The following is a 10,087-nucleotide window of genomic DNA, read 5'->3' as shown; positions in this document are numbered from 1 at the left end:
AAGCCCATCCAGGCAAGTAGGGCCTTACACCCCAGGTCCATTTGGATGATTGTCCTTGGAAACCAGCTTCAGCGAAAGTGTGCAAGGCAGAGCTAAAGGCCCCCACAGAAACTGAGCCCCAAGGATACCTATAAAATCAATGAGGTTTCTTTTAACAGTGAGGTTTCATCTAAACTGTGCCACAAACTATCGATTTTGCTGGCACAGTTGGCAATTTTCCAGAGCAACTCAATTCAAGACCAATGTGTATTTAATAAGAATTTGGCTCTTCAGACTACAGAGTTCCTGGAAGTGGAACAGGAGCTGCTGCAGTCAGTTTGCAAAACTGTTGCAGAGCCCATGACCGAGCAGCTACAAAAGAATGGATTCCAGTGTAAGGAGCAAACAATGTGCCCTCATTCCACAGGCCCGTCTGATCCTCCAACAATATGCTACGGCAACCTGGGTAGATCATTTTAATCTCACTTTATAGATTAAGAAATTGGGGATCAAAATTAAAAGTGACTTGAGATGTCACTGCTGGCAAGAGGTAGAGCCTGGCCAGGAACAGATCTTCACCTGCCAGGCCCAAGTCCTTCCGGGGCACCAGGAACTGGAGGACACTGTCTAACTACAGATCGCTGACCCTTTGCCCTTTTCATGGGCCTTCCCTGCAGTCCCCTGGGGCTGTCCTCTGCACTGGTGTACTTCCTGGCACTGAGGTCTTTGCGTTTGGAGCTCTCATCTAGGTAGTCTTTTCTTGGCACATTCTTGGCATGTTTCACTTTAGTCTTATTACCTAATGCTGCATAACAAGCCACCCCAAAAGTATCAACAGAAAACAACTTCTATTTATTATGCTTCTGGATTCTGTGATTTGGACAGGGCACTGTTGTGGGGTGTCTTTTCTCTGTGCCATAATACCTGGGGCCTCGGCTTGGAAGACTCAAACAGGTAGTAGTGACTCCAAGGCCTGGCTACTGAAATCATCTAGAACTGTAGTGTCCAATACAGTAGCCAGATGTGGTTATTTAAATACTCATTTAAATTAATTAAAATTAAATAAAATTTAAAATTCAGTTACTAGTGTAACTAATCACATTTTAAAGCCCAGTAGTCATATGTAGCTTATGGCTACCATAAGGTATAGTACAGATAGAGAACATTTCCATCATCATAGGAAGTTCTGTGGGGAAGCCTGCTCTGGAGGCCTCTTCATTCACATGCATGGTGTCTGGGCTGCGATCTTTGAGTGGAGCCTCTGCGTGAGGCTGGGCTTCTCACAGCATGGCTGCTGGTTTCTAAGAAGGTGCATGCAGAGAGGCAGCATCAGCAGAGCAAGTGCTTTATGAGGTGAAGGAAGAAGCTGCAAGGTTTCCTCTAACCTAACCTTAGAAGCCACATACATCCCTTCTGTCACGTTCTATTGGGTACATAAGAGTAGGGTTCTAGTTAACATACAAATATTGCACAGAACATACTTATATAAAAAATCATTCATTGTTTGTTTATATCTGAAATTCAAATTTAACTGGGTATTTTGCATTTTTATTTGCTAAACCTGGCAACCTTACATGGGAGTCACTAAGACCAGCCAGATCCCAGGGGAGGGGAATTTAACCCACTTCTTAATGAGAGAGTGGCAAGGTGGCATTGCAGAGAGCATGTGGGATAAGAGATACTATGGACGTCTTTGGAAAATACGATCTGCCATATGCTGCTAGGTGGGTCCTCATTCAAGTTTCGTGGCCTGGATGGATAGCATTGGGAGAAAGGACTTTCTTTCATCTGTTTTTCCTTTCATGCTGAGCTTTGGGACCAACTATTCTTAGATAATAGCTCCAATCTCAATTGACATAGGCATTCTTCTCTGCCTACGCCATGAGTGAAATTACAAATAACAATAACAGATATTCCATGGCGCCATCACAGACAATGTTTTGCTAAAGTAAAGGTGCCCAAGGTGACCATGGACTACGGACACATTGAGTAATCAGGGAACTTTTGTTAGAGAAAATGGCTCTCAATCTGGAGGTCCCCAAGGTCTAGCTCAGCAGGAGAGCTTCTCCTGTGCCTGCCTCCCTATAGCCAACATAATGACACACACGATAAAGGCATAAGCAGTGCTCTGTGCAGAGATTACCCCCTCTCCCCAACACCAGGTATGTTTATTCCTTGCACAACAGTGGGTGTTATCAGGTCATATAGAGATATAGGTGTCATGTTGAGGCCTGCAAGAGTGAGGCTGGGACTCTCCAAGAGGGTGATCTCACTCCCAGTGTCAAGCCCTAGTCATCCTGGAGAAGAATGTATTCATTCATATTCTCTCTCCTCTCTCTCTCCCTCCCTTCCTCTGTCTCCACTCCCTCCCTCCCTCCCCACCCCTACTCCTCTCTCTCTCCTTGCCTCCTTCCCTCTCAACCAAGGTACCCTGATGTCCTGGTAACCTGAGAGGGAGCTCTTTAGAGGAAAGTGATAAGATGGTATGCCCCATGTGGAGACCATTTAGGAGTGGGAAGTCAGGACCTTCCCAAATCAAGGGTGAGTTTTATTTCATTAATCAATTCACGGAGACATATAATGTGTTCTGTGCTTCTTTCCCTTTCCTTTGATGTGTGGCGTGAAGCTAGGACCAAGAAGGGAACAGCAGGTTTATCATAAAAAGTTAAGTGAAAATAGATAGGGTGCTAAACTAAAGAATATATAATACGGTCCCAATTTTGTGTAATATATTTGTACACATTTTTAAATTTTCTTCTTTGTATTTTATATTCTTCCCATTGAGAAATCAGCATGCATTACTTTTATAAGAAGCACATAGATGTTATTTTCAAACCAAAAAAGGAGGAAGACTATTGACAGAATTCCAATTTAAGAAGAATACCAACTGAAGAGCTACAAATGGCAGTTGTCGCTGATTGCTTACTTGGTTGCTGTTTCCTGTTCTTTCTGGTGAACAGAAAACCTGATTTGATTCAGGGTCAGTATGCCCAACTGAAGAAGGTTAATTGTGATTGGTCCAAAGCTCTTCCCCTTTGTCAGTAAGTGGTCTAAGGGTGGGTACATGACCCAGTTCTGGCCACTATAACATAAGGAAAAGTCCACTGGTGATTTTAGGGAAGATTTCACTCTTTGGTTAAAAATAAGAGAAGAATGCTCACTTTGACAGCACATATAATAAAATTGGAATGATACAGGGAAGATTAGCATGGCCTCGTGCAAGGATGATGCGCAAATTCATGAAGTGTTCCATATTTTTTCATAAACTATATAAATGTTTAACCAATGTACTATACACTTGAAACCAATAATAAAATAAAAGAGAAACCTTTAACAAAATAAGACAAAGAGACTCACAAGAGGAAAAAGCCCTCTACGTCTTCCTTAACCTTCACGTTAGGATGCTATCGATGAAGACAATGCTAGGTGCTACAGCAGCTATCTTGTGACTGAGAGGAGGGACACTGCCCACATACCGAGATGGCAGAAAGAAAAGAGGAGAAGACTCCAGGCCTTCAGTGGCATTACTGAGCCACCAAGTACACCCTGAAACTGCCCCCTATCAGACTTCTTCTAAAAAATAATGGTCTATTGTTGAAGTTATATTAGTTGTTATTCTTAACCACTGCCAAATACTAAATAATATTCCTAAATAATATTCACTATCATTCAGATAAGGTTAGAAACTAGAAGTTGAGGATTTATTCAGGTGGTTGAAGCCCCTGAAAGTGCTAGAGAAAAGCCATGTTGAGTGGGACAGGTCAGAGATGGACACAAAATAATATGAAAGAACACTGGCCCAATCAGAATGGACACCATCCCATAAATAATAGATATGCCCAAGCCGATGTGTCCCAGTTGAATATCAGCACCAGTATAATTACAAAAGGTCAATCAGGGGACTCAGTTAAATCCATACTTACAAATGAATTTGCTTGGATCAGATTTTGCCCACAATGTGCCTCTTTTGAAAGTCCTGGCTCTACCTTCTAAAGCCAAGACTTCTGACAATTTAAAGTGGATCAGTGGCTTGTTCAACTCCAAAGACAGTGACTGGAAGTTGTCAACTTATACACCGAACTGCTATGAATGTTGCGGTGGTAGTGGTGCTTTTGAACTGTTGGGTTTTTTAAAATTTTATTTTAAAAAGTAATATATAATCTTGATATAAAAATGCAAAATTTTCAAAGATAAAAAAATAATAATATAAAGTGAGTCTCCCCTTCTGGTACCCCCAGAGGTACATTATCAACAACTGTTACATACATTTGCATAAATTACACAAACATATATATATATTTTTATATATCTTTTTTAACAAAGACAAGAACCTACTTATACATACATATATATGCACTTTGTTATTCCCACTATTTCTTAAGGCTTGTTCCATATCTGTATATAAATCTAGTTCTTTCTTTTTTACAACTGCATAGCATTCTATCGTATGGATTCATATAATGAATAACTTTTGTAATTAATCCTCTGTTGATGAATATTTCAGGTGTTTGTTATTACAAACTACACTGTAATAAACACTATTAATTTGAGTGTTTCAGGGTAAAAATAACAGAATACCCAACTAGTTTAAACCATAAGGAGTTATTATCTTACATAACGCGAAATTTAAGCTGGGTGGTTCCAGGGTAGATTAATTCAGAGGCCCAACAATGTCATTAGGGGACCAGGTACTTTCCCTGTTTCTCTTACGATTCTCAGAGTGTTGAATTTTTTGCCTTGGATCCGGAAGTAAGATGGCTGCCACAGTTCCAGACATCCTATCGTCATCCAACTATGTTCAAAGAGAAGTCAATTTCTCCTTACACATTTCCTTTTCTCTGGAAGGAAAACTTTTCCCAGAAGCCCTGTCGCAGACTTTCCATTACATATCATTGGCTAGAACATGTCCATCCATAAATAAATACTCACTGGCAAATGAGGATAGAAATATTATTATTGGCTTATATCAACTGAGATTCATCCTCCAGGGCTAGGTAAGAACACTATTTTCCTGAGCACAGTGCATCCTGATAGCCGAACCAACTCAAGGTCCTATTGGCAAGAAGAAAAGGTAAAATGGCTATGGGTTAGCCAGCAAGAGAATATTCCACTAACACTCTTGTATATCCATTTGCATGTATGTATGCAAGTATATTCATTAAACAATGTCTTTGCAATAGATTTGTTGGGTCAAAAAAGTTTGTTCATTTAAAATGTTAAGAGACATCAACAGATGAATGGATAAACAAAATATGGTGGGTGTGTGTGTGTGTGTGTGTGTGTGTGTGTGTGTGTGTATAAAAGAATATCATTCAACCTTAAAAAGGAATGAAATTCTAACATATGGTACAACATGGGTATACCTTGAAAACATGATGCTAATTGAAATAAGCCAGACACGACAGGACAAAAATTATATAATTTTACTTATATGAGGTACCTAGAATAGTCAAATTATAGAGATGGAAAATAGACTGGTAGTTACCAGGGGCTGGTGGATGAGGAAGTGAGATTTTTTCTTCCTTCCTTCCTTCCTTCCTTCCTTCCTTCCTTCCTTCCTTCCTTCCTTTCTTTCTTTCTTTCTTTCTTTAAAAATTTGAGTTAGGGAAGATTAAAAGAGTTCTGGAGATAGATAGTGCTAATGGTTGTGCAACAATGCAAATGAACTAATACCACTGGACTATACACTTAAAAATGATTAAAATGGTAAATTTTATGTTATATATATTTTATCACAATAAAAAATGTTGATAGATATTGCCAAATTGTCTTCAAAGAAGCTTCAGCATTTAATTCTCCCACCTCTTGTGCACAGGCCAGGGCTTGGGTTCCTTGTGATGCTTTGAGCCCGGTGCTGGATCAAGGGCCCACAGGTGGTGGCCCAGAGGGTCTTGGTGGATGTAAGACCTTTATAAGATCAATAGCAGAAAAGTCTGGTTTTAGAAGTAAAGGAAGAATTCCAGGAGGGGCGGATTGGCCAGGCATTTCCTTGTCTTCCTGGAGTTCATTTCACCTCTGCATCACTTCCTTTCCCGAAGCACTTTAACCCCTCACGGTGGCTCCAAGACTGTTCCCCTCTAGTTCTCTGACTGAGGTGAGCACAATGGTCTAGTCCCTTCTTTCCCCTTGTTAAGACAAATTATGCAAAAATTGGAAATTCATCAAAAAGATTCATCAAAAAGATCAGGCCCTTTCAAAGCCACATGACTGAGTCTGTGTAACAACCTGCAGACAAGTGGCCTGATTGTCTAAGAGATATAACTTTGTTTGACCTCCTATTTACAATTGATTAGGCCAGGGTCCATAAAGCTACATTTAATGTATAAAAGAGTGATACATTTTGCATTTGACTTTTTTTTTTTTTTTTTACCAGTAGCAATGTAAATGATTTCTGTCTGGCAAAAAACACAAGCCCAAAGGTTATATATGGACATTAACTTGTTTTTTACTGTGAGGACATTAACTTGTTTTTTCTCTAACTCAGCCATATTATTCAATGTTCTTCTTTTCACTAACTATATATACTGCCTATTCTCCTTGAACTAGCTTTGTCATTATGCCGGTTCTCTTTTTAGTGAGCTAAATCAATGACAAGGGCTCACTGTATGTTTGTACGAGAGTATGTTTTTAACTTTTTGAAAATTATTCTTTGACACTCAGCTGTAGCAGGTTTTCAAAATGACTTTGCTAAATATGAAAGAAAGGGAATAAACAAGGAATTTAAGAAGCCTTAGAATAGTCTAGCTCCTGATTCCATATCACAGTTAAGGTGCAATCTACTTCACACCTTGTCCCCAAAGTTTACAAGTGGCTGCTGCAGAAGGCCACGGTGACCTTTCTGAGTTTCCTTGCACACAGAGCAATCGGGGAAGCTGCCAAGTCCAGGCCCTCTGGCACCTCCCGTTAGACCACAAAACCACAAAACCACAAATCTATCAAAATCTACCACTCGGGTTTGAAGCCGGTTTCATGATTCGGGGGTAAATTTCCCCGAGATGGTGAGCGGGACTGTCAAGATTGGCCATGGCTGTGTCTTCCCTCCTCTGGACCCTCCTCTCTCACCACCAGCTGGACAGGACTTGGTCTCTTTCAGCACCCTTACTATCCATGACACAGATGTGGCCTGGGAAGTCCTTAGCCTCAGGGAGGCACCCTGTCCCTTCACCTTTGCACCTGAGTGGCTGGAGCTGTGTGCATTCCCAGGGTTCTCCTTCCTTCCAAGCCACCTCATTCCTTCCAATGGCCTATTCCCACTGCAAGTCCTGTCATACACTGCACTGTTTTCCTCCTTCAGTCCCCCTTCCCCCCAACCCAGCTCCCTCCTGGTTTCCCAGAGCCATCAGTTGCCCGCAGCAATTGTGTACAGCAGATCTTACAAAGATTTGGAGAGAGGTTACCTTGCAGCACTGCTGCCCGTTTTCACATTTACTTTAGAACCCATGAGCATTCCTGCCTTTTCTAGAGTTTTGTTGGCTCACCCTTCTCAACTAGATGATTGGCTCTTTGATGCCAGGCCTGAGGCATTGTTTGCTTCTTTGTTGGCATGTTTTGATGAAATCATGTTTGTGAAGCTTGAGCACAGTGACTTGTGTGTAGTAAGAGCAGAAGCCCATATACGAGGAGAGCAGACTATGCCACCTCAAATGTGCCTCTTTTGTTAAGGATTATTTTGAGCTAATTATTTTGAGAAACAGCAGACACAAGAGAAGCTTTGAAAACAGAGTAGAAGTTGCCCTTTTGTAAGGGAAATTTACATTTATAAAGGAAGTCTCCCTCGGTACCAGAAAAAGAAGGCTGGCTCTATATCATAAGAGGCTTATAATAGAGAAGGCACTGACTTAAATCTGCATGACAAAAGTTACCCCTTTGATTGTATTTTCCTGGTTATTTTCCAATGACTTGCCTCTCCCACGCTTTTCTTCCTTTGTTTAAGCTGAAGGTGGTGTTTAAGTTCAAGTTCTAGCTATCTCTTTGAGTTACTCTTCTCTATTTCTCCCACTGTATTAGATATACATATTAATAAAACACTCTTTGTCTTTCTCTTGTTAATCTGTCTTCTACACCAAAGGCCGGAGTCAAGAATCTAGAAGAGTGGAAGAAAAAGAACGTTTTTCCTCCCCTATACACCACCTACTTCTAGGTAAAACCAGATAGAGCTAGAAATTGTAAACCCAGCCTTCCCTGGAACCCTAGCTCCTGCTGCTAACCCCTTGGGCAGTCTAACAGCTTTTGTTTTTGTTTTTGATAGTAAAAACAAAAACAAATACATTTTAAAACCTAAAAGCTTATTACAAAGTAATGAAAGTAAACTTTAAGGGGCTAATGTTCTATTTCGTTTTTTTTTCTTTCAAATTTTATTCCGGAAATTTTCAAACTGTTGAATCAAAAAGTCGAAGTGGGCTTTTTCCCAAAATGGGCTTTTATCTAGACGGCTGGACTGCAGGTCTCTCTCCTTGCCGCCCCAGCATGAGAGCCCAGTGAGGATTGCGGCGGCGCGCCGCGGCAGGGCAGACACTTAGAAAGTTTCTTCCTCTCCTTGACTGAGTGTTAGTTAAAAGGAGCGCTTCGGAAACTATAACCAAAGGAGGCATTATGAGTCCGGGAAAACCTCAAGGAACAGTGCTACAAACCACAGTGGTAACTGTTGGATCGAACGCTAAAGGGAAGGGGGGAGAGAGTCAACCAGTTAGCATGAAAGTTGGAGATAAAGTTCTTCTTCCAGAATATGGCACCAAAGTAGTTCTAGACAAGGACCATTTCTTATTTAGAGATGGTGACATTCTCGGAAAGTACGTAGACTGAAATGGCATCACGTGAAGCTGCCCGTTCCACTGAAATCTCATCATGTAAATAATTTCCATGTCTCTTTTGTAATAAACTAATGATATCGAAACTAATGACATCTAGTATCTCTTAAAATTTAGTTTCACTGTACTAATATAAACATTTCCAAGTAAAAATATATATATTTAAAAAAAGTCGAAATGGATAATAAAATGAACTTCATATATATTTATCAGCTAACATTTTTCCTTTTGTTGAAAATTTTGAAAATAAATTTTAAAACAAGACACTTCACTACTAATTATTTCAGCATGTAGCTCCTAAAAATAAGGACATTCACCTGCATAACCATAATAATATTATCAATAGTAATAATAATATCCAAAGGATTGAGCACAAGCACCCAAGCACCATGATCTCACCAAGGCACTTCTGCTAATGGATTATGCTGGAGTAATGGAAACCCTGCAGGCCTAGGAGAGGGCAGCAGAGGCCCCTGCCGCAAGCAGTAACAAAGGTCCCTCTGCCAATGCCTTAGGCAGAGTTCCAAGACCCACCTAAGTGCTCGGCAAGAGCCAGTTGCCGTCTTTCAGAGACTGCTGGGGGAGGCTACCCAGAGATTGGTAGAAGGAAGAAAAACAAAAATTTTAAAAGCTATCATTTCAAAGCTAGGAACAGTTTTCCGTTTTGCTCTATGGACTCTCCCTTTGTTCTTGGAAAAACACCTGCCTAGTTCATTAATGTTATGCAAATGTTAAACAGGAAATGTTTAAGCTAAATTGCTTATTATAATGTAAGAGGTGTCTATGCTTTTACAGAGCCAAATCTCATCAGAGTTTGTTCCCTTAGGAGAAATGTGAGAAATGTTTTGTATGTTTGTGTTTGCGTGTGTGTTTGTGTGTGTGTGCTGCCAATACACGGTTTGAAAATTCTCTGCACATAGAAGCTGTTGCTAGTTTTGGTGGAAATGGGTAGAAGGGGACAAGAAATGTTCTGTAATGGTCTTTATGAAGTTTTCACTGTTACCACAGAGGTTCCTTCAAGCTGCGTGGAAGAATGTGAACAGACTGGCTCCTGTAGAGTCTGAGACTGGCTCCTGGGCAGTCTCAAAAACACCTAGGGAACTCCTGAGGGGGGAGGGGGGCTTCAAGTCATCTTATCTGGCTGTGAAAGTGAAATGTGACCTTATTGTGATACCAGTTTGATATAGCATACAAAATGCTCTTAACACCAAGACGCAAAATTAAAACTCTTTCTCTGAGAGAGCAATGTGGACGTAGGGAGTAGTGGACACAGATTTTAAAGACACAGAGCCCCTCCACCC

At 40.7% G+C, this 10,087-nt stretch overlaps 1 non-coding gene across 1 annotated transcript; it reads left to right on the top strand.

Moving 5' to 3' along the window:
* The first annotated feature begins 3,132 nt into the window (after positions 1-3,132).
* Positions 3,133-3,238, top strand: LOC118605841. Its single transcript, XR_004952250.1, has one exon. It is a non-coding gene; the product is annotated as a U6 spliceosomal RNA (small nuclear RNA).
* Positions 3,239-10,087: the final 6,849 nt, after the last annotated feature.

Source organism: Rousettus aegyptiacus, unplaced genomic scaffold, assembly GCF_014176215.1.
Source record: "Rousettus aegyptiacus isolate mRouAeg1 unplaced genomic scaffold, mRouAeg1.p scaffold_m13_p_7, whole genome shotgun sequence".
Lineage (NCBI taxonomy): Eukaryota > Metazoa > Chordata > Mammalia > Chiroptera > Pteropodidae > Rousettus > Rousettus aegyptiacus.
The sequence above is the reverse complement of the archived record's forward strand: the minus strand, read 5'-3'. Positions and strand labels throughout refer to the sequence as shown.